Source organism: Mixophyes fleayi, chromosome 4 (genome assembly GCF_038048845.1).
Source record: "Mixophyes fleayi isolate aMixFle1 chromosome 4, aMixFle1.hap1, whole genome shotgun sequence".
Taxonomy (NCBI): Eukaryota; Metazoa; Chordata; class Amphibia; order Anura; family Limnodynastidae; genus Mixophyes; species Mixophyes fleayi.
The window spans coordinates 94,384,052-94,410,554 of record NC_134405.1 but is presented as its reverse complement, the minus strand read 5'-3'; the positions used below and the strand labels follow the sequence as shown (position 1 = coordinate 94,410,554).

The 26,503-nt window shown below is 38.5% G+C and overlaps 1 long non-coding RNA gene across 2 annotated transcripts in view; it reads right to left on the bottom strand.

Annotated features, from left to right (window-relative positions):
• Positions 1-26,503, bottom strand: part of LOC142151765 (uncharacterized) — a 143,091-nt gene that overhangs the window by 44,753 nt on the left and 71,835 nt on the right. For both annotated transcript variants that reach the window (XR_012691246.1, XR_012691245.1), the window contains exon 3: positions 7,995-8,117. This is a non-coding gene — a long non-coding RNA (uncharacterized LOC142151765). The remainder of the gene's footprint in view (positions 1-7,994; positions 8,118-26,503) is intronic.

Below are 26,503 nucleotides of genomic sequence, written 5' to 3'. Positions count from 1 at the left end.
TGTGACTTTTTAGGCTAAGTATTATAAGCAGAACATGAAGACAAAAAAGCCAATGCGGCCCCCATGACAGTGGGTAATGTGTAGATGGTAGTGGTGGTGGTTTGTTAAAATACTATTAACAAAAACAGTATAAGTGATGTGAGAGTGGCACATGGAAATCCTTAAACTATGGCACTTTTCTTTCAAAATTTCCAATGTGTTTTTTTGAGAATTGAACAGTCAGTTCTTGAAGTTGATGTGTTGGAAGCAGGAAAAATGGGCAAGCATAAGGATCTAAGCAACTTTGACAAGGGCCAAAATACGATGGCTAGAACAGCGGGCAGGTCTTGTGGGTGTTCCTGGTATGCAATGGTTAGTACCTTCCAAAAGTGGTCCAAGGAAAGACAACTGGTAAACCAGCGACAGTGTCATAGACACCCAAGGCACATTGATGGGTGTGGGGAGTGAGGGCTAACCCATCTGGTCCAATCCCGCAGAGGAGCTATTGTAGCACAAATTGCTGAAAAAGTTAATGCTGGCAATGATAGAAAGGTGGCAGAACACACGGTGCTATGCAGCTTACTGCATATGGGGATGCATAGCCACAGACCAGTTAGAGTGCCCATGCTAACCTCTGTCCACCACTGAAAGTGCCTACAATGGGCACGTGAGCACCAGAACTGTACCATGGAGCAATGAAAGAAGGTGGCCTGGTCTGATGAATTACATTTTATTTTACATCATGTGGATGGCTGGGTGCATGTGCAATGTTCACCCGTGAAAGAGATGGCACCAGGATGCACTATGGGAATACTGCAAGCCGGCCGAGGCAGTGTAATGCTCTACGCAATGTTCTGCTGGGAATCCTTGGGTCCTGGCATTTATGTGGATGTTACTTTGACAACGTACCAGCTACCTAAACCTATACAGCAGTATAATGCACCCTGCGACACAGCAAAAATTGTTCAGGAATGGTGTAAGAAACATCACAAAGCGTTCAAGGTGTTGCCTTGACCTCCAAATTCTCCAGATATCAATCTGATCAAGCATCTATGGGAAGTGCTGGAAAAACAAGTCCAAGCTATGAAGGCCCCACCTTGCAACTTACATGACTTAAAGGATCTGCTTCCAACATCTTGGTGCCAGATACCACAATACACCTTCAGAGGTGTTGTGGGGTCCATGCCTTGATGGTGAGAGCTGTTTTGGCAACTTAAGGTAGACCTACACAATATTAGGCAGTTGGTTTTTATTTTGGGACTGATCGATTTTATATATGTATGTAATATATTTATAGCTTAATTAGTGTAATTATGGAAAAATGTGTTAATGTTGATTTGATCTTAGTATCTGAATTTACTTGGTCAAAATGGTTTCTGTTTGTGTTACTCCAAGTTCATTGTTCATGGAAAACATAATACATCTAAGCAATACTTTCCATAATCTATGTAGTAGACCCAATGGGTTACTCATTTTCTTACAGCAACACTCAGCCCAGCTGCTATACAGCATTGGATAATCTATGCAGTAGAGTGTATTTAATGCTTGCTTAAGCTTTAAAATTCTTTTTTTTTATATTTAAACTGTATATATGCTTCACATAAGGGTATCCTCACCATCCTGTCACTTGTCTGGAATCGGTGGCAATTCATATTCCCAACATGAAAACCGTTATTTCAAGGGTTTTTGCGTGGAAAGAAGTGCCTTTCTAAACATGACTGCGAGGCAGAGATAAATAGCTCAAGATCATCAACTTTAAATAATGTAAAGCTAAGTAATAAAATCAATCTGACATTCAAATCAATGAGGCAAATTATACTGTCTGGGGAGAAAGCACTATAGCAATAAGGTGTTGGTGAGTGGTTATTCCCTGCTGAGGACTAGAGTTAAGCAAATTTTGTGTGTGAAGTGAACATTTGTATGAATTTCTTAAATTCACATACACTGAGAATATAATCTGAGCAATCACTGTCAAGCAAACAAAAAAAGCCAATCACAGTGGAACATCATATGACTATAACCTTATAAAAGCAGCATGAAGCCGAGTTCACGGGAAGCCTAATTTTCACAACATTACTGTAAAATGCTCTGCAAATGAACAAGCCCCCAAACGTTGTAAGGCAATGCCCCCAGACTGATTAGGCTTCCCTACCTCCCTAGAGAGTGAAGTCCTAATTAGCAGTGGAGAGAGGGAAGTCTGCTCATTATTGAAAAGTACAAAACAAAACATTCTTAAGATAGTCTGAAATAATCAGCGTAACAGTCTCGCTTATTCAGCATAGAAATGTCATGTATGTGAACCTGAATTCACTGGGATGGCAGACTAGTCCACATTCATTTCTTTATTCCTCCTCCTTTGCTTCAGCTGAGCATGCGGCAAAGAATATTATCTATGATTCCAGCCATTGAGATGAGCGTCTTTATTTGTTTCTACACAAGTTTATGTATAGATGAACACACAGAAATCCAAGTCACCGTGGAACTGCTCAAAGTGCACATGTGGTGTAGTACTGTTTGGGAGAGTATTAGCTGTGCTATTGGACATTGTATAGGAAACCGACTGCTGGGCAGAAAGGTTATATGTAATGATAAAATACAGTATACTTGTACACACTTTGATTCAGGTTCATATGAATGACACTGCTGTGTTGTGTATTTGAGTTTATCTTAAAGAAGTTTTTTTTTTTTTCAATCATGAGCATAATTCATCTAGTCTTTGTTACTTAATACTTCAGTGTCTATGGAAGGGATGGACGTCTAATCAAGGGGCCATTTGGGAGTGTTCATTTGCAGATTGTTTCAAGAAGACCTGTGTAGAATTGTTTCTCCCATGGTTACACTCATTGACCCTGGTTGTAAAAAAGGAGAAATACCTCTCACTGGAGTATATTTATCCAAGGGCGGTATGTATTTTTTCAGTTCGCCCTATACATCAAAGGGTTACTGCCACTGGTAGCACTGCTATGGCTGCGATAAACAGACCAGTGGTAAGATTTACCAGTCTTTGCATGGGAAGCCTATTTATCTATAATCACAGTAGTACAGAATGGTGATAACAGAAGAAAATCATACATATATTTTGAATAATATTTTAGGATTATAAAATAAAGTATATATTTTTTTTTCTTAAATTTAATTAAAGGGACTGAGAGTTGACTCAAGCAAGTGCATATTGGCAGATACCGGCCCAGTGATGCTGTAAGCTATCCCTTACCCCTCTGGTCCAGTATTGTCTTGGCATGAGTATCACTCAGCTGCCTCGGCATGGTTTTTTTATGATGAATTGCTGCCTTAAGTTTTTTATTGCTGCGATAAGCATCAATCAAAAAATCAAAGTTAAGTACGCATTCTCTGCTCAATTCTACAATAACTATCTGTTAAACGTCAACACTTTCATACATTGCTGGCTGTACAGCTCCCATTTGTTATTTTCCAGAGGGATCAGAGCTAGGGTGTTCCAAGGGGGGACAGCTTTTACACCCAGGCGCCATTAAAATAAACCTGGGCAGTCTGGGCATAACGGGGCTGGCCCTTGTCTACATTGGTCCACCAGCCACACCCTTGCTGTGCTTCTTGGACCAGCCGCTTTATTGCATGTATTGTAGTTTAGTGATCTGCTCCTCCCTCCACTTCTCTCCCTCCCCACCCCTCTTGCTTTCCCTCCCTACTGCAGCTCTTATTTAAATGTTAGGGGTAGTTAGAGGAAAGGAGGCCTATTTACTAAATGTGAATTCTGTTAATTCAATATCAGGGCGGGTCGTGGAGAATTAGGCCTATTAAATTCATATGAATTATATTAATTTAATGTTTTGACTGGTTGGAGGGACAGAGGACTGTTTATCAAACATAAGCTTAAGATATACTGTTGCTGCCACCGGTCCTGATTCTCACAGCTTTGCCCCTGAATTCTGTATAATCTTGCTATGCCTATGTTTAGATTGTAAGCATTTTGTACTATATTTCCGTAATACGTATATTGCAGTAGATAACTTTCTAGATCTAATTTTGTTATACAAGTTTGCATTTGTTTCTTTTAAGTAACTTATATTTGTCCTTCAGCTCACCCAGATGTTAAAATGTCTGCCTTTTCTGCCACAGAAACGAAGCACACATGCTATAGCAAATGATTTCAACCAACGTCACCCAAATAGGCTACCCATTACACAGTGCAGTTGCCAAATCTAAACAAATCGGATCAGTTGCAGATAAACCAAAAAGTGTATGCGCAAAAACTGCTACAGATAAAGCAAACAAAAACTGCTGTGCTGGCATCATTTTCAAAGAGCCTACCACGTAGCACTCATCGTCTGTCTTGTGAATGTGAGGTTATCCGTACGGCTATTTTGAGACATTTGCCCACACATAAGTGGCACCCCTACAAGATTCAGATGTTGCAACACCTGACTGAGGATGACCCAGACTGTTGGGTGGAGTTTGCACACTGGGTAACAAATCAACTTCAACTGAACCCTCATTTTCCACACCAGGTATTGTTTAGTGATGAGGCAAATTTCTTCATCAGTTTGGCAACTACACTTTGACTATTGGGTGGCCTATTTGGGTGACATTGGTTGAAATCATTTGCTATAGCACATGTGCTTCGTTCTTCAGATATCAAGACAATCTTAACACATTCTTTCTGTGTTAGTGTGATTGTCATTAATGTCACTACCTGCAGGAGAAAACTTGAGAATGAATAAAGTTACGTTAAAACAAAGAACATCATTGTTTTCTTATGAAATTCTGTTTAATATGTCAAATGACTACCTTCCCATTTAAAAAGTTACAGTTGCATCCAAGATGGCCGCATCCAAGTTGGCCGACTTCAAGATGGCCACCATATGAATCGAATTTGACTTAAAAACTGTGTATCTAACTAATAAAGGTAATCTGTACTTAAAAAAAAAATAACAATGCAGCAGTAGTGATGTGATGCTCCTAACAAACCAATGCTGGAAGACTGTAGTGTCAAATTCACCTCTATATAAAATTCAGTTAATACATTCAACTTGTTTGTTGAAGACAGGTTTAGTGTACAGTTCTAAGTATGTTAACATATATTGCTTTTTAAAAATGTTTCATTTTCTCTAGTTTAATTCTACTTGAAATTGATTTGACTACTTCCCGTTTATACATTTTAAAAATTACATTTTGCTGTCAGAAAATGCAAAATATCTGCTCATTACACTTTGTATTAAAAATTATGTGAAGAAGATAATACACATACTGTATAGTATGTTTGTGGGTATTTAAGCCATACGCATTCATTCTTTAATGATATATACACAGTGGCAGATATATTTATTGGTGTCTCCTAGAAATCAAGCAGTTAATTTGAGTGATCTGACATCTGAATTCAAGGACAGCATTTTTTAATATGACTAAAGAAATATCCTAAGCAGTCTGGTGCCTAATTTGCATTATGGAAAGTTCATTCCTGTGATAGCCCTGTACATCTTGACAATAGCTAAGTCAACAAATGTAGCAGATATTCCTTTCCCTGAGAAATCAAGAGATGGAATCAAGTTCCTAACATCCTATTTAAAATGACTATTGAGGAGGACATCTTGACATTTGGAGAGTATGCTGGCTCGTTCGCTCCCCATGTGTGATCCATATTACCAAAGAGCAAAGTGGAAGTAAAAGACGTTATATGGGATTAGAGCCAATTAGCTCAGTTCATGTTCTTGAATGTAGATCAGTAATTCGAAGAAACCTTCCAGAGAGTGATAATGCTCTCTAACAATCCCTTCTCAATGTCGCCTTCCAAGGAAAGTAAAGGAAGAGATGTAATAACTCCATTCATTTCTGCAGCATTGTTTCTCCATATATTCACCAGAACCAGCTAGTAATTGCATTTTAAAAAAAAAAAAAAAATCTAAAATATCCAGAGCCTAGAATAATATTTTAGACATTTAATTCAGCAAATATGGATAACATATATTTAAAGCCACAAACTGTAGTCTGTGTTGACTAGATGATTAATTGTATAAATGTTACTGTGTATCCAATAGCTTGAACTAAATAAACATCTATTTTTTATTTGTGTCTTTTTTAGCTTTTTCTTAATTGTTCCCTTTTGTTTTCCAGCTCAATAAAGAAATGACATAATTTTACTGCCATCCACCATTTTCAATAAATAAATAAATAAATATATATGTGTATGTGTGTGTGTGTATATATATATATATATATATATATATATATATATATACATATATATATATTGTAACAAAGGGAGGCATTTATCCGACAATATGCAAAGAAAACATACAAGCAGAGTAAGACATTGGCGCAGTTATGCACCTAGATTCAGGTTAAACCAAGTAAAGACTTATGTGTAGTTTAAAGTTGGTTAACTTACATGATTTAAAAGCTGCTTCCTCTCAGCAAACAGACAGGGTCTGTTAGTTGAAACAGAGCCAGTGATGGGCGCTTTCTCTTAAAAAGAAGGTGGGTGTGTCACCTGTCCTTCAAGCTAAGGCTGGGGAGGAGTATCATGTATAAAAGCTTGTTTGTGCCATTTGTTCACGGAGACCAACACTAGGGTAGCTGGCTGGTCTTGAGAGAGAGCTGGTCCATGTATAGCAAGCGTTTAGGGTCTCCATAATTGCTGTGAAAGTATACTGTGTCAAAACATTTATCATCCTGACAATAAAGCTACCTAAAAAGGAAGAAGTTGTTCGCGTGTGCTTCTGCAGTAGCGGGCTCTTTCCACAATATGTATATATATATATATATATGTGTTTAAATAAGGTCAAAATGTGTGAACATGTGGACATAAATATTAATAGTAAAGATATATACAACTGAAGGCTGTAAGTGCTGAGAATGTTTTGATACATCTAGTTATAGCTTACTGAGATGAATGAAGCAATTTGACTAATTTAAGTTCACAAAATGTTTCTTTATTCATGGACAGCAAATCAGTTAGGAAATTATGGCACAGGAAAAGTGTGAAAAGATTTGGAAGAATAAAGGAGCCAATCAAAATGTAGGGATGGGGTTAGATTTGATTCAGTTGTGTATCATTTTGAAGCAGGGGTTATGTATTATTGAAATTCTAAAACTACACTGTAATTCTAAAATACACATTGGAATCTGTAAAAAATATATAATTCAGTCAGATAGCCATTGAAGTTACATGTATATGTATTCCAGTCCAGAAGGAATTTTTTGAAGGGGCAGGGTTGCTAACCATGAGATACAAATTGGCTAGGGCTACTCCACCTCAGATAATTTTGTATTCCTAGCCATTAGAAGCAGCACTTACATTTGTCTGTGTGTGTGGTAGTTACCATTTATGATAACCTTTGCTATTCCACATTGACTTGATTTTCTAACCATTCGTTTTATTTGCACTTTGTTGCTTAAAGTAATTAGTTTATTCCTATGAATTTAACACAAAGTGTAACTGCGATTCCACCTAATAGGCAAATGTCTGCTGTGGGAATAACTGTACAGCAAGAAGCAGCAAATAGATCATACAGACAAAAATCTATCTGTCAGTTAGTTTGTCTTTGGCCCCTTATTGCATAGTGTATGGGTCCAAAACAACTGCTGACCCTGATGGAGATCAGTCAGTTAATTTGAGAATGGTGGAAAGTGCATTCAGGGGATGACCGCAGCCTGACTGTACGTGATCATATTCTGATCGCGTCTCGTGCCAAGGTCAAACAGTCCAACCTTTCTGATAGGAGAGAAATTAAGACACAGGGAAGTTCGATGGAATAACTAATAGAATCATTTGATTGCAACTGCATAGTGAGTGAATTGGAGATTCAGAGGAGCTAATGATATGTGGGAGATGAACTGAAAGGTTCCTACAATAAAGGTAGATAATGAACAGAAAAGGAAGAACTGAGGCCAGGGTCATGTTGCTTAGCTCCTGCACCTCTCTCATCCACAGAGATTATTTAATAGCAGATGCCATACCCAGTAAATGAGACCCAAACTAAATGGCAGTGACCTTGTCTCAGGATGAACTGCTGGTGTTAGATTAGCACAAAGGATACAACTGTTCTTGATTCAGGCAAGGTGTTCCTGCAGTTCTTTTTCGGCTGCTTGTCATCATCAGCATAATCTATTGCTCTGCCCATTGGGTTTTCTTTTTTTTTTTTTGAAAGCTTATGGAGCACCTGTGAATGTGAACAACAGAGGAGAGCACAAATGAGCTATACAGGGTATAATTTCAGCACAAAACATGACACGTGCACCTGCTGACAATGAATAGCATTATCACATATGCAACTTGTCCGTGTTTCTCTTGGAGCTTTTAAAGTGCCAGCACAATAGGGGCTGAATGACTGTGCGTTCCAGGCTTATGGGGAGGATGCCATTTTTTGTGCCTGTAATAATAACATCTGCAGAATCTATTTTAAGGAAATTGCTGCACTAAAAGCATTCCCAGCAAAGTACTCCCAGCATCCTCAGCAAGGGATACAAAAGGAAGAGGGAGTGTTACAAATAGGCATTACAGAGGGTGCAATCCACCAAAAGTGGATAAAAGCCTGGACTGTTTTGACAGTATTTGCCAGCCCCTTAAAGGTACATACTAACTCTGATTCAGTTGCAAACACAGTATTTAATTGATTTTAAACTTCATTCTTTTTGCATTTCTTTATGAAATTCAATCTCTGAGCTTTGTACATATTTTGTAGCGTTTAAGGCTATTTATGTAATTGCTATTATTTTTATTTTGTTCACTAAATAGAGTTTTTTTCTAGTTTTTATCTTACATTGCTTTGAGCTTGCCTTTCATTTGTATGCTATGTTAACTATATTGTGTTTAGGGGATGTAAAATACCTAACACAGACTCAAAAACTATGCCCACCAATATTAAAGATTTAACTGTTAACCCCCCTCCTCAACCACCCTGACTGGGGTGATTTTCCCCTAATCTGCTAGCTAGGGACATAGGGGGCATTCATGCCCTGCGATGTACTGTAAAGTGCCTCCAGAAAGTGGTGAAGGCACTCCATGTCGCTGTATCTTCTAGCTTGCCATGTCTGGTGGCACAGCACAGGAAAATGGATTCCCCTAGTAGAGTTACATATTTAGTATGGGTGGATGACTCCTTAAAAGAAAAATAAATACTTCATCATTTGCAAGCATGGTTTATTTTTATACAAAAATATTCAGCAAAACACGTGAACAGTTTTTATTTTACAGGAAAAATTGTCAAAACTTCCCCTTGTGTGGGCCAAATCCAATAAAAAAATAATCTGATCACACTGGATTTTGTTTGAACTATGTGTTAAATTTTGTCCCCTGAGGACTCTCCTGATTTGACTGCATTATCTTTGTGGTCATCAGGGAACAGCAGACATTAAATGACCATATCATTAACTATGCACATGTGTGACCAAATTGGCCTCAGAACTGTCATATCAAATAAACTAAAACTTTTTAATGATGCTCTCCTGAATTGTGATGCCCTTTTCCAAATTCACTTAATTACAGCCCTGTGTTTATGGTGTTTGAAAAATAGTTGCTTCTTCTTCATTGCATTAGTTACCTGAGACCTCTTTCCTTCCTGATTAATTAGAGAATCCAGGTAGTATCTATTGGCAGAGCTACCTATCAGGAAATTATAGGCTGATGTCTGTGGTAGGTGTTAGTGGTGCTGGTTATGGATGTTAAACCACAAACAAGATTTAAACCTAACCAAGGGTGTTGGTTTTATTATATCATTACACTGTTGCAGATGGTTAATGCACAGTTTATATTGTAGTGAAATAAATTATGTGTATATAAATATATATAATATTGTTGAGGACACTGAAAAGATGCAGCAATAGCTGACACCTCTTTACTCATGAATGGTCAGAGAAAGAATGGCTCCAAAGCTATACTTCCGTACAGAGTTTGCCCCAGTTCCTGTCTTCACTAGAAAATCATGGATAGCATTACTAAGGTAGGAGACGGAGCATAGCGTTCCATATTAACAGTATCTACAGTATGCTGTTATATATGAGTGGTTTATCAATTCAGTTTGTGTAAAGTGTATGGCTCTAATAATTTTTTTTGGTTCATTAGTGTCACTTGTATCATTGTATTGTGTACATGTGCATATGGTACGGCAGGAGATTGTAATGTGTTAAAATTTGTGGTTGCTCTGGAGCTGGGCATTCACATGATCACATCTAATCTATAGTACATTTTTTTTATGAAACAAGACATTTGTGTACAGGAGGTGGTGGTAGTGTAGGTGTATAATATTGTTCTTTAAATTGTACTTGGAAGTGAAGTTAAAGTCTAAATTCGTTTTTTCTATAATGTAGATAATGATTATATTGCCAATATTTGTATATTTGTATTTGAAAATGTATACTACTCAGTGGTCGAAGTGGGTGTGGTATGCCATACCGCCACATCTACCTACTGCCTTCATTGTAAAACTATCAAATCCATAATTTCTGTATTAACGGTGAGTTATGAATTCATCATTTATAATTGGTGAGTTCTGATGTCACCACTTCAGTGTTCATTAGGAGAACCTGTGTATTATGAGGAATAATGCACAGTGTGCTGTGTAATATTACAGATTAGAGGTAATCTCAGATTTCTGTGACCTGTATAAAAGTATTCGGACTACAGACTCATGATTTTATATAGTCAGATATCCTCTATGACTTCTAATGTCCATATAATTTAAAGTAGAGGGCACTATCCCATATTTTATTTGTTGTATCATCTTAAAAAAAAGCATAAGATGAATAATAATAATAATAATTTATATATATAATAAGAAACCAAGTCATACAGATCATACATATTGCTTTAGAAGGGTTTTTTAAACACTTCCACTTCACTTAAATACAAGTTGTTCCAAGATAAAATATGAGCTACGATGAACAGCAATAATTATAAAAATATGAAAAGCATATCCATCTGTATATATTTTAAATAAAAGAGGTCACACTTTGCTGGTCTTTTTAACAAGTACCAGCCTCAGCTAATGTAGTATAATGTTTACCAATTGCTCCCCAAGCTATATGTTTTACTTTTTTAACTATAATTAAACTGTTTTCACATTCAGGTACATTAACCTTTCCAAGACATGATAAGACTTGTCCTTTGTACTGGCCATAAACACAAACCATTAACTCTTTGGTGTGTCACTGGTGGGGAACCGTTATAGGATCCTATCTACTAATCATGCAAATCCAAATGTAACAAAGGGTGAATAATAGGATGATTATAATTTCATGGTAAATGTTCCATGGGAAAAAACAGGACTGTAATAGGAAAAGTGGGAAGAAGAGCCTTAGATGTTTTACTGTTGTACTACTATCCTGTTTGTTTCTGCAAGTGGTATGATGCTAGCCAGAAAGTAGAGGGGTGTAGCTTACATATATCATACATCACAACTGCCCCAACTTTGATGGGACAGTTCTAATTCTGGGGGCTGTCTGCCGTCCTGTACGTCATGACTTTTATTTCAACTACCTGATTGGGGGGTGCATGCAATACTGTGTTGTTTTTAGGAGAGGAAAGAGTGGTTAGGGCAGTATTGCTCTTCAGAAGCGCTAGGTACTGCCCTGGGGACATTGTCCAAGACCCCATTAGGATATGGCCATGAACCCATTGTGACATAACCATGCCCCCATCTCGACACAGACATACGCCCATAGTTACAAGGACACGCTCCTTCTGAGGTGTCCTTCTTTATAAAATTTGAATGTTGGGAGGTAACATATATGCTGGGCAGTTTGTTGTCATGTGTATCTAGCAATAGCAGGAAACAGATATATTTTTAAATTTACTGTCTCCACTGCTTCCACCAATATTTGTTTGCATTTTAGGCTCTAAAGAGACAATGTAATATTCAGCCCTTTAATTCACTAGTGACAGCACTGAACCATGAGTCATAGATTATTATGATGATTTCTGGTTCAGCCCCAAAAAATGTCAGCCTCCACTGTGGATAAGCATTCAGTTCTCTTGACTTCTATTGAAAGAGTTCTACAATTGAATACATAAAAGTTATTAAATAGTAAATGTTTTTTTTTTACATTAAGATGACCTCTTACAAACAACTTTGTCACTCCTGTCTACTGTACTTTATATACTTTCACAAGAAAGGTTTCAGTGAGTATTTATTTTAATAAATCAGTGTTTACCATCTTGGACCATCTAGTATGTTTACTTGGACCAGACCCAAGGGAAAAAAATAAGGAACCAAATGGAGCAGACCAACAAGACAACATACTAGATAAAGAGAGTGAAGATAGAGAAATCCAGTATTTTGATTTCTACATGATGCTATTGATATGATTAGAGGATAGACGTTTATTATTATTAATCACCAAGTTGATGATAAGTCAATTTAATTGTTAAATTGATAGTAGTTCAGAATGAAAAGGTACAGCATAGTGTTACGTTTTCCAAGAGCCCCATATGTAATGAAACACCTACCAGTGCTCTTTAACATACTGTCTAGCTTTTACTGGTTGAGTGTTGAGTGTAATCTACAGGTATTTTATTACCCTTCATTTCTTATACTGCATACATTTGCTGCAATCCTGCTGCTTAGCCAGAACGCTTCCACTATCTATGTAGCCTGTCAGTTCGGTTGGAAGATGACCAACACTAAGTGCCGAAAGTGGTTTCCTTCCACATACTTTTGGCAAGTAGTGATCTTATTGACTTTGATTGGATCATTCTGGTTCAATGTGTTTGTGTGAGAGCCATATATGCAGCCTTATTCAGTTGATAATACAGCATGTATGTCCAGCATTATATATGTCTACCATGACATTCTCATTTTTCAACCTCTCTGCTTCTCACTTTATCTACATTTCCATCTATATGGAGCAAGTATCTATTGTTATTTATTGTGTACAATGATATGTTATAACCTAGATATCCAAATTAATAATAATTCACACACAACAGCACATTATTAAATTAGCAGTAAACATACCAAATAATAGTAATAATAATAATTAATAAAAATAATATACTGACGGCATATAGTGGTGATGAAAATGTATATTATTCATTTTATAATTAAAGCCATTACTCATGTAACTCAAAAACCACATCTAAGAGCATAGAGGATTATCATGCTAAACACATGATCAAGCTTCATAGCATGGATGTATTTCTGATTAGTAGTGGTAAACTTGACACCTGATGCTGACCGATATAGGTGATAAGAACATATATAATTAATTTAGAGCTTAACTAGTCTAATTCAAACACCATATCTAAGAGTAATAAGAAAATTACTATGCTAAACCCATAATGGAGCCTTAGAACATGGGTGTATTTCTGATTATATAACATTCACCATGTACAAAATAGTCAAAGTTAAGGCAGGACCTTTACTGATGCAAGAATGTTAATGGAAAAAATGGGATATCTAACTGGTTTGAAGTCCTTGACTCTTTGGTCTTGGAAAACATGAGGACAATTTGATTCCTGAAGTAAAACCTGATTAAATAAAAAGTCAAGCAGAGATTTGCATTCCCTCTTACAGAGAGCCGAGGGGCAGAGAAATGTATCCGTCCCACTCTGCGGACATGTAAATTGAGTTAGTGTGGCGACCAAAGCTGACAGTTAATGAGTTGGAAGCCTCTAGGAATAAATGAATAGATCTACATAAATTAGTCCTCCACTGGGAAAGAATTTGCTGCCAGTCCTTTTATTCACCAAAAGCAAAACTGCTTGCTGGGTTGAGATGAAGCTTGTAGATGATGCATCTGACTAGATATGTGCAGGTAGAGTATCTCTTCACAGCACCTGACATTGACAGGAGCCCAGGTAGTTGTATTCATTTCAAATGGACTTGCCAACAAAAACATTACTTTTGTATTGGCCTCAGTTATCATTGAAGTGCACAAGGAAGGATATTTGCTGTATTATGCATAAAAAAAAATCACACTATCTCACTCAATAGATTGGAGATAGCAACTTCTCAAAATCTCTGAGTTTTTTTCTTGTATTCATAGAAAGTCACTTTGCTACAAATTAGTGACATCACTGAGGCACTAGGCACTTTGCAAGCAATATTCTGGATCTTATGCTTCAGTGGTGTCTAGTATCAGTTACTAGATTTTTAATTAAGCCTACAAAATAACTACCTCTACTGTATGCAAGAAACAGTGCACTTTAAATATGAGAGAACACACATTGGGGCTAATGCAGAGTTGGTCGCAAAATAGGAGTAAATTGCTCTTTAAAAAAAAAAAAAAAGAGCACAAAAAAATTTCCGCCCATATGTAGAGCTGCATTTGCGTAAACACGCCGTTACTGTACTCAGCCAACATTGTAATGTATGTGCAGGGATAAGTGCCAGAATTGCACAAATCTGTATATTGGCATATGCGTGTACCCACTTTCTGAGTATGCACAGATTGATTTCACACGATACGCTACGCAAACTTGTATACATCCCAATCTGCATGTCTATAAAGTAATATAAAAAAGCAGGTTGCCCTATACATTTAATAATAATGTATAGTAGTTGCAGTTACAGTGAATGGATAAAATACAGGGTGACAACATGAGACAACAAGGCTCCTGTTATTTACTGAACATCATTATTGCTGTCCAGGTTTTGTGACCAAGAATACACGTTTTGTGAAGCTGATTTAGTTAAAATAAATATCATGGAGTCCCACAGGCATTAGGCTATATTTTACAGATCTTTTTCTTAAGCTTCAGGCATTGCAACCAAACCATGTTTTAAAGTGAGCCCTTTGTTGACTGTTATTTGTACACTGGCCAATGAATTACTCACAGCTGCTCCATAAACCGATGACTGTTGGCTACATTTAGACCAGTGCTTTAAAAAAAAAGACAGAGGAGTATATTTACTAAACTGTGGGTTTGTAAAAGTGGAGATGTTGCCTATAGCAACCAATCAGATTCTTGCTGTCATTTTGTGGAATGTGCTTAATAAATAATAACTACAATCTGATTGGTAGCTATAGGCAACATCTCCACTTTTTCAAACCCACAGTTTAGTAAATCTAGCCCAGGGACTTTACAATCAAGCTTAAGACTTTACAAATTACTCATGCAAAAGCAAAAATTGATGTTTGTTTATAAGGTGCCACAGTGCTGGGAGCTTCAGACAGTGGGATAAAATACCATATACACTCAGTGGCAACTTTATTAGGTACACCTTTCCAGTACTAGGTAGGACCACCCTTAGAACAGCCTGAATTATTTGTGGAATAGATTCATCAAGGTGCTGGAAGCATTCCCTAGAGATTCTGGTCCATGATGACATCCTAGAATCACAAAGTTGCTGTAGATATATTGGCTGCACATTCATTCTTGTGAATATCCTGTTCCACCACATTCCATAGATGCTCTATCGGGTTGAGATCTGATGAATGTGGAGGACATTAGAGTACACTAAACACATCATGTTTGTAGAACCAGTTTGAGATGACCGGGCATGGTGCATTATCCTGATACAAGTATTCATTAGAGTATGGGTAGACTGTGGCCATAAAGGGACGCACAGGTTCAGCAACAATACTCATGTAGGCCGTGGCATTTAAACAATGCTGAATTGATATTAAGGGGCCTAACGTATGCCAAGTAAACATTCCCCACACCATTACACCACCACTAGCAGCAGCCTGCATGTTGATACAAGGCAAGATGTGTCCATGGATTTATATTGTTTAAACAATATTGCAGCAAAAATCAAGATTTGTCAGACCAGGCCACATTTTCTCAATCAACTGTCCACTTTTGGTGAGCCTGTTCCCACTGTAGCCTCAGTTTCCTGTTTTAGCTTACAAGAGTAGAACTCAGTGTGGTCTTCTGCTGCTTTAGCCCATCCAATTAAATATTTGACTTGCTGTGCATTCAAACAAGCTCTACTGCCTATAACTGTTGTAAAGCATGAGAAAGGTAATGTAAAGCCATGTGCGTGATAATACCAGAAGATCAGTTTTTGATATACTCAAATCTCCCCTTCAAACACCACCAATCATTCTACGGTCAATGTCATTTAGCTCACATTTCTTCCTCATTCTGATGTTTGGTCTGAGCAAAAACTGAACCTTTTGGACATGTCTGCATTCCTTTATAAAAAGCTGAGCTATATAAGCCATGATTGGCTGGGTTGAGACTAAATGACAGGTATTCATGTCCCAGGCTGGCTGTCTTACATGCGTTTAAACCCAGGGAGTTTGTTTTGTATAGAAAGGAGATTCAAAAGTATTTTTTCAGTTTCAGAAAAGCCGGTAAGGGTTCCTAGTGTGCTGTATGGAGAGAGCAGGATGGGCTCCATACATAAGGCCCAGCCAGGTCTTCTGACCTTCCTGTCTCACAGCAGGCTAATCAGGATTTACACCTGGGTAGGTGCTATTAAAATGCAGCTAGAGTGTGCACCCTGTCTCTCAAACCTGGGAAGGAGGTTGGATGCCTCCTGAGAGATTATGGTAAGAGTGAGCAAATATCCTTATGTTTAGTATGTGTCTGGGACACAAGATCCCACATTTGAGAGAGGGTGTTGCTGAATGTATAGTTATTGACAGACAGACAAGGTCTTTTATTTATGTTTCGTTTGTTTGTTTTAGCTTAATAAAACTGATTAAGGTCAGTTATACCGAAAACCGTGGACTGACATGATTCTTTGCTGCTGTTCGCTGCCATCTACTCTAGGAGATTGTACCTACCCCCTTCATTAGCTCACAATAAATTTATATATATATATATATATATACATATATACACACACACACACGGCAGTTGGAGTAATCTGTACACTGGCTCAGCTCTTTGCCCAAGCTCTCACTTTTTCTTATTCTCACAAATATAAAGCTGTGGATATTTCTGAATACTGTTGGTAAACTTCACAGCAGCACTGAGGATCAACTTCATACCGAAAAACATGGCTTTTTTAGGATCTACTGAACTACCATCTCTGTTTAGCTGTAGGACCCACAGAGTTCAACTGTCATTACTGTTTCAACTTCTGTTCAGCTACCCACTAAGCTCAGTTGTGACTGCTGTAATCATCTCTGTTTGGCTGCTAGACCCTCTGCACCCAGCTGTCAGCATCCTCTTGGACCTTATTGTGTCAGAGCAGAAGATACTGCCTACTCCATTAACCCCAGCCAGGGGGCGGTAACGTTTCCTTCACCTCTTCCATTGACCCACATAATTTGAATCAATTGTTCCTTTCCATTTTCTTATTACCAACTCTAGCTAATGCACATTCATTTACATCTCTCCATCATGTACCTGCTCAATTTACAGTCTCTCCTATTTACTGTCACCATACCTCTCATCAAGCTCCTTTTCTTTCTCCATCATCCTATTTCTCCCTCCATTATTATGATTTCCCCTTCACTACTTCCCTCCTTACTAGTCTGCACACATGAACTGTTTTTTCTCCTACACCCACCACACCCACCAGCCTACATAAGCATAAATAAACCTCACACCCTCAAATCCTCCTCGCATCTCCTCTTTATCACCCTGCTCCTTCTCATGGCTGCTGGGGACATCTCACCTAACTCTGGACCCCGTACAATCCCCATTATCTGCTCAAGCTGCTCGCTCCACCCCAAACCTTTCCATCCATCCCGTACTTCCAATCCCACCAACCTTATCCACATGTCTCCACTTCCCTCTCTTTCCTTCTCCAGTGCACTATGGAATGCAAGATCTGTTTGTAACAAACTTACATCAACCCATGATCTATTAATTTCTAAATCCCTCAACCTCCCTGCCATTACAGAAACTTGGCTCACCTACTCTTACACTACACCCCCTGCAGTTTCCTCCTATGGGGGACTCTCCCTCAGTCACACTCCCAGGCCTGGAAACAGACAAGTTGATGGAGTAGGCATTCTACTTTCTCCAAGCTGCACCTTTCAAGTCATTGCCGCTGAACTCTCCCTCTCATTCTCTGTGAAGTCCACACTATCCATCTATTTTATCCTCTCCATCTTCGTGTTGCTGTCATTTATAACCCCCACAGGTCCAGTTTCCCAATTCCTTAACAACGTTGTGGCCTGGCTCACTTGTTTCCTATCCTTTGACCTGCTTACTCTCATATTAGGCAATTTCAACATTCCCATTGATAATCCTACTGTCTCTTCTGCCAATAAACTTCTTTCACTTACTTTTGGTCTCTCTCAATGGACCTCATCTCCCACACTGTAATGGGCACTCCCTTGACCTTGTCTTCTCCTGCTACTGCTTCATCTCTAGTTTCTCCAATTTAGCCTTGCAACTCTCTGACCACAACCTCCTTTCCTTCAGCCTCACCTTACCTCATGCCCTCCCCCTGCACCCAAATCCACACATACAATACGAAACCCAAGTACTCTTAACCCAATCCACTTCTCATTTTCATTAAAACAACTTTTTTCTCCAATGACTGCATTGTCCTATCTTAATCAGGCAACCTCTTTCTTTAACAAAACACTAATTTCAGCCCTAACAATGCAACTCCAGCTATTACATATAGTCTCCGACGACCCAAACCCCAACCATGGCACTCCAAACAGACCCGCTACCTGCAAAAGTGCTCCCGCACTGCATAGCGTCACTGGAGGAAATCTCGTTCTTATCTTGATTGTATCCTCTATAAATTAATCCTTTCATCTTACAGCACTGCCCTTTCAATTGCCAAACAAACATTCTTCAAATCTCTGATATCCACCCAGTCTTCTAACACACATTGCCTCTTTGCCACCTTCAGCTCACTTCTCTGCCCACCTGCACCATCTCTCCATTCCTCCCTCATAGCCCATGATTTTGCCACCTATTTCAAAAATCAACACCATTTAACAAGATATTTTCTCATGCCAAATTCCACTTACTCCACCCACTCTACCCACCTGTACCTACACTCCCCAATCCACACTTAATTAATTCTCTCCAGTAACTGAAGATGAAGTCTTTGCACTCATCATCCCACCCTACAACCTGTCCCCTGGATCCTATTCCCACCCAACTTCTCCACTCCCTCTCCTCCACTGCATGCCCACCTCTATCTCACCTCTTCATTCTGTCTCTCTCCACTGGCATATTTCCATCCTCCTTTATACCATCTCTTGATCCAGCCTCTCTCTCCATATACCGTCCTATTTTTCTCCTCCCCTTTGCCTCCAAACTACTTGAAAGATTAGTGTACAAACGCCTCCTCTCATTCCATTCTTGACTCTCTGCAATCAGGCTTCCGCCCCCAACATTCCACTGAAACTGCTCTAACAAAAGTTATCAATGATCTACTTACTGCAAAGTCTAAGGTTCATTTCTCCATACTCATTCTCATGGACCTTTCTGCTACTTTTGATACTGTTGATCATCCTTTTCTCCTACACACCCTTCACTTCATTGGCCTTCATGACACAGTTCTTTGTTGTGTAATTTCCGACCTATCAAACCACTCCTTTCATGTTTCTACCTCTGGCACATCTTCCCCTCCAATCCTACTATCTGTTGGGGTTCCACAAGGCTTTGTTATTGGACCTTCGCTTTTTTCATTGTAGGCTGCTCATTCAGCCTACAATAGCACCTCTACGCTGATGACACCCAAATTTATATCTCTTTCCCTGACCTCTCTCTTTCTGTACTATCTCATGTAACCAACTGTCTTTCTGCTATCTCCACATGGATGTCCCAACACTACCTAAAGATCAACATGACCAAAACAGAACTTATTATCTTCACTCCTGCCAAAATCACAACCTAACTTCAAATCTCCCTAACTGTCAATAACATCACAGTTTCCTCAGTCTCAGCGGCCTTGGTGTCGCACTTGACTCCGACCTTTGCTTTATTCCTCACATCCAGACTCTCTCCCAGTGGTGTCAACTACACCTTAAAAACATTGCCAGAATACACCCTTTTCTTATTCAACATGCTACCAAAACTCTTATGCATTCTCTCATCATCTTCTGTCTTGACTATAGCATCCTACTATCTGGAATTCCTGACACCCATATATCCATATTTCAATCCATCCTAAATTCTGTTGCAAGACTGATCATCCTTTCTCATCACTCCACATTTGCTGCACCACTTTGCAAATTCCTACACTGGCTCCCGGTGTCCTCCAGAATCAAATTCAAATTACTCACCCTTACCTACAAAGCACTTAGCAATACTACCCCAGTATACATCTTAAATCTCGTATCAAAATACTCTCCCTCCTACTCTCTTAGATCTACCTCTGACTTGCGGCTTGTCTTATCTCTGGTAACCACCTCTCACTCCCGCCTACAAGTCTTCTCCCGTGCTACTCCCCACTTATGGAATTCCCTACCACACTCAATGAGTCTTTCCCACAGCCTTAAAATCTTTAGACACTTAGAAAACCCATCTATTGTTTAGAGGTGACCTTATCCCAGATAACACTATTCACACTAATACAACATCACAGCAGTCCCAATCTCCACTCTGAGCCACACTTTCTCCTCTTGTTTCAGCTGTGCCCTCTTCCACTAAGAATGTAAGCTCTCTAATGAGCAGGATCCTTCATACCTTTTGTTTTCATGTTCCCGTTTATTTTGTCTACCTTGTATATCCCTGTTTTATGGCACCTTACAAATCTACGATAATAATAATCTGTATCTCTATCTCTATCCAGCTCTAACCATCTATCTATATATATATATATATAGAGAGAGACACACACACACAAGATGTGCAAAAAGAGTGCTGCCATGAAAACAAAGGGTATGAATGGGTCTGCTATGAGAACTTAAAATTTAGTGGGAAAAAGACATAGCTTAATTAAGACAAGGCAAGTATGAATCAGAGTGGACTTTGCTACAGCAGCATGGCTGCCCAGTGTCAGGGTAGACTTTAAGAAAGAGGTGAGTTTTCACAGAGCATTTAAACATTTAAAGGCTGTGAGAGAGTCTGATCAGGGGTAAGGGAATCCATAACTGGGTAGCAGTAAGGGAAAGTAATTTAGGCAGTAGTGAGAATTGGTTATCAGAGAGGAGATGATGCACAGATTAAAGGCAAATCTAAGAGGACATAAAGGAGAGTATTTGAAGATGAAGTTTGGGATGTATGAAAATATGAGACCTAAATCATTAAGAAGAGCAAAACATAAAAACGAGTAACTTTGCACCTGGGCAAAACCATGTTGCATTGGAGGGGAGGTAAATTTAAAATATGGGGACAGATTTATAGTTGGGGAAGGACATGTCATAGATCAACTTTAAATTTCAGTGTAAAAATAAAGCTATCAAGTATTTCTGTGCTAGATGAAAAGCAGCCAGTATTTAACTTATGTGCAAAATAATAATCTACTTTGCACCCCTTGCATTATAACATTGTTTGTCTCGGAGAACATTTACTCCTCTATTTTTTGCCTTACTTTCCTTAATGACTCAGGCCCATGGTGTTTTTGAGAACTTTGTAAGTGAGGGTGAGTAATTTGAATTGTGTTATGGAGAATATGGGGAGCCAGTGTAGGGATTGGCAGAGTGGTGCAAAAAATGTGGAGCAGTAAGTGAGGTCATTCTTGCCAAGGTATTTAGGTCAGATTGAAGTGGGCAAAGGTGTTTGAGGGGTATGCCAGATAGGAGGTGGTTGCAGTAAAGACAGGAAAGAATGACTGAATGGATTTATTTGCCTCCTGGGTAAGGAATGAAGATAATTTAGTAATAGTTTGAAGGTGGATGTGACAGGACTGCTAGAGAGACTGGATATAAAGAGTAAAGCATACAATGAAGTCAAGTATGACTGAGGAAATTGTGGTGGTGTTGACAGTGAGGAATATTTGAGGAGTGGTGGTAAGTTTGGAATTAGACTGTTTTGAACCTGTTTAGATTTAGATAGAGTTGAACATCTATATGGAACTAACAGAGAGACAGTTGTTCACACTTAATAGAGGATGCAAGGCGTCAGGAGAAGAGAGGTATATTTTGGAGTCATCAGCGTATAATTGGTTCTGGAAGCCGAATAAATTAATTTGTTTGTCAATAGATGACGTCTACAGTGAGAAGAGCATAGGACCAAGAACAGAGTCATGTGTTATCCCAAAAGATAGTGGGAGTGGAGGGAAGGATGTGCCAGGTGTAGCGGCACTGAAGGAGGATAAGTAGGTCGTCAACAAAGAATGAACCATCTCACAAAGGCCAGTAGAGAGTAGGTGAAGAGAGTGATCCAGGATGTGGAAAGAGGATCAACAGGATGATAATATGTTTATGGAAAAATGAGTAAATGTAAAACAGACAAATCAATTGATTCCCTTTTCAGTTATTGTGTACAATAAAAGCAAACATGTAAAGAAAATATACTAGACATCGGGTAAAAAAAATCAATTGGAAGATATCTCTTCATGGCAAAGGAATAAACATCTAGTAACAAAAGAACGACTATGAAATAGCATTTTCCTGCACTATTCATACAGACAAAAAAAATCAAGTAATGTAAATGTCATGAAAACACTTCTAAAATTATTTAAGTATTTATAATTTAATATAAGCATTACCTCAAAAATTGATTTGATAAGACTTTTATTTAAAATAGTTTATTAATTTACTAATTTTTGTTACCAATCTTATGTATAGGTTTTTCGTTAGCAGCATCGTACATAAGTTAATAACCTGAGGCAGCCACATTGTATCTGGTCCCCATAAATTGTGTTTTACTATTGTGCAGTAATATATTGGGCCTCATTTTGATTGGAATGCAAATTTTCATCCCAGGCATTGATGCAAACCTATGACTGCAAATTTGCATGTGTATATTTAGATTTTTACAACTTTCCGTTGCACATATCTCAATATATGTGTAGCTCAAAATATATTATATAAATAAAGCCACATCAAAAGTATGTTCTGGAATATAGATGCAACCTAAGTAAAGATCATCATCATTTATTTACAGAGCGCAACTATTTACATAGCACCGGACAATCTTCCTACAGATATGACCTACATCTTACAGATATAACATACATGAATTTAATAAACATAATAACAGATACATGAATACGAATAAGCATAATAACAAATACATGGATAGTCATAAGCTAGCAATTACAGCCAACACAGATATCGATATGAATTCCAGGCATGTGAGTGAACAATACATACAGCAGAAGATTCAGACTAACACACGATATCAGGGTCATACAAAGTAGAGAGCCATGAGACACAGGGGCAGATTCAATTGTCTACGATATTCCTAAGAACATTGCGGACGCGTATTTTTATCAACATTATGGTAAAAAGTAATGCTAATTTTTGCCTGCACCACTACGGGGTGAGAGCAAAAATGAGAGTTACTTTTGTAAAAATATTTTAAATATATAATATATATATATATATAATTTATTAAGAAGTGAATCTGCCTCATATAGTAGAGAGGACTCTGTCCATAGCAGCTTACATTATAGAGGGAGGTGATAATGAGAGACAGTAAATGCAAATAGGACACGTATATGTGGACGGAGAAAGTAGATGGAGTGGACATGGGGGTCCAGAAGGACGTAGGGTAGGCAAGCATGAAGAGGTAAGTTTTGAGGAAGTATTGGAAGTTTTCAAGGTTGGGAGAAAGTCTGAAAGGGCGGGACAAAGAGTTTTATAGTCTTGGAGATGAAAAGATACAGCAGTCATCATCATCAAATTGACAGGCTGGCTGGACCAGAGAGACCAACAGCATGGGGTTTAGCCTGGTCAACACAAGTTTGAAAGCCTAGGGGAATAGGCTACAATACACAAAAACATGTATCTCTTCCCCAAGAACAACCAGACCTTGTTGAATAGCATTGGGGCTCTTCCTGGCACACCCAAGGTGGTGGGCACCAGGATAAGAGTGTAAAGTTAAAATTAAATTAAATATTACTGTGAAAATACAAGTCCTAGCAAGCCCTGCCAGCCATTCACTGCTTGGGCATACTAGAGCATGTGAAATTACAAGTGTGAACATGCCCATGGCTGCCAGAGCATGCTAGACCTTGTGATACTACAAGTGCCAGCATGTCCTAGCAGCCAGGGCCAACTGGAACTTGTGGTTCTAAAATAGTATCTAAGAGCAAACACAAACACCATATTTAAAAACATTTAAATTCAAATTAAAATGTCCCCACAACCTTAATTTACTTTTCTATTCTTCACTTACATCCATAGGCAATCTACTTTTTTCTTTCCTGACGTAGTCCTTAGGGATATAAAAATAATAATAATAGAGCGATACAGTTTGCTCCTTATATAGCTGTGACAAGAAAGAATTAAGCAGTGAATACTTGCTCCACCAATGAGAATGGCTTGCACCTGATTGGCTGGGGCTCTATAAAACATCTCTGATTGGGCGATTGCTTATTGACCCCTTGCTCAGGTCATTTAAGTTCATTCATTCTTGTTGGGTTATGGTTATTTTATTTTATATCCTTATTAGTATATGTACCTCTGATCAAACTCTCCGGGATTAAGGGGCCACAAGTGCTAGCTGAATCATAGTCTAGATACGACCACATTTTCTGTGCATCCAGTGTGGCAAAGCGCATTTTTACATGCCGTTATCAGACTTATGTCCAGCTCTACATCAGACCAATTTTAGTGTATTAATGATTCTGCAACATTTTTGTATATTTGCATACACACAAACACTTATGTATACTATATATATCTATATAATATTGACTGGCATACTTGTGACACATATTTATTGCATATAGATAATATTGTTTAATAATTGACTAATTTCAAACTTTGGAGCCAAGATTAGTTTCTTGAAAATTTCTAGTTTGAAATTTCTATGGAACTAGTTAACCTATACATTTTATATAAAACTGTTGCAAAATTGATCCTACATTAATACTTTCATTTATAACTGTTTATGACATGGCCAGAAAGGCAATGTAACAAATAAATGCAAAAGATTTGGACATAATTGGCCTCAAGCATTGTTCATCTCACCACACACAAATAGTATTAATGGTCTCCCGTTCTCTTTGCACCACTCAAGAAGATGCACAAGTCAACTGAATCCCAAAACCAGAGTTTATCAAGTTTTGCATGAGCTACTTTGTTTCCACTAAAAGAAATCATGTTCTGTAAGACATTTCTTCCAAATATTAGAATTCACATAATATATGATGTTCTTAGGTATATCTGTGCTATGCACTGTAACAATAGCATGTGTCACATTATCAGATGAGTGTCATCTATCTCATACTTGCCAACTCTCCCTGAATGTCAGGGAGACTCCCTGAAATAGGGGTGATCTCCCTCAATCCCTGAAGAGTCTGACATTCTCCCTGATGCTGAGCCAGTACAAGACGTGGTTGGCTTCGCCATCTGTGACATGATGACACAGTTCAGAAATTGTGTCCTATGTCCATGTATTGATGCCTATGGAGGTGACCATTTTCATGGAGACCAAGATTTAATCAAAAACTGACAGGTAAAACAACATGACTTCAGTTATGGAGACAGAAATGTAAAAGACACTTCAGTCTCTAGAGATTCATTAGCTGCTTTTCTTTAACGCATAGTTGCCTACTCTCCTGGAATCTCCAGGAGACTCCCGTATTTCTGGGAGGGTTTCCGGGAGAGCTGGGCAACTTCCTGGTTCTTGCCCCGCAATAGATAAGTGATTGGGACGGGGCTTAATGATGCAGATATTGCGTCATCTTAGCCCTGCCCCTGCTGTAATTGGCCAAAATTGTTTAGGGGCAGGGCCAAAATGATGCAATTCATCAAACCCCGACCCCACACGCCCACCTCCCCTGGGATCTCCCTGAAGCCAACTTGGAAAAGTTGGCAAGTATGATCTATCTCCTGTTCTTTATATGGCAAAGATAAACATTAAAAGGCTAATTTACAATTGGATTCATTTGCATCAACAGCGCAGATGTAAAATATATCGCTCCAGTGTGTGCAATTTAAAATAAACACATAAATGCATCTGCATGAAGATATGTTTAAAGCTAATCAAGATTTAAGCATATCATGATGTGGCGGCATACCAGAGGCACTATTCATCATTATCAACTTGATGGCGATGAATGGCATTTTTGATGTTAATTAAAAAGGTTTAAATAAATTATTTTTAAAAAAAATAAAACTGTATGCCTACCCCACAAAAACTGATCCAAGAACCAGCACTTATAACCTGGCCGTGGAAATTGCAGGGCGATGATCGTTGTGTCATAATGTGACATAGCCCCAGCCTGTTCAGCACAGGGCTGAATTCCCAGAGGAAATTGGGTCCACAAAAACAGGCAGACCCCCTCCACTGGGAAAAAAACAGCCCCTTGCTAAAAGCTCCAGGGCTCCTCCCACCACCACTGCTGGTGGGATTTGGGGCAATAGTTAAATGTAAGATGTCAGGATTTTTATATATGGCAATACTGATCCCAGTATGCCCTGGCAGCCATAAACTGCTTTGAAATGCGTGCGCTTGTAGAACTACAAGTACTAGTATTCCCATGGCTGCCAGAACATGCTGACACTTGTAGAATCACAAGCTCCAGCATGCCCTGGCATGCAGGGCAAGCTGGGACCTGTAATGCCCTATAAAAAATACTGTTGGAAAACCAGATACCATGAATAAGATTTTATAAAAATA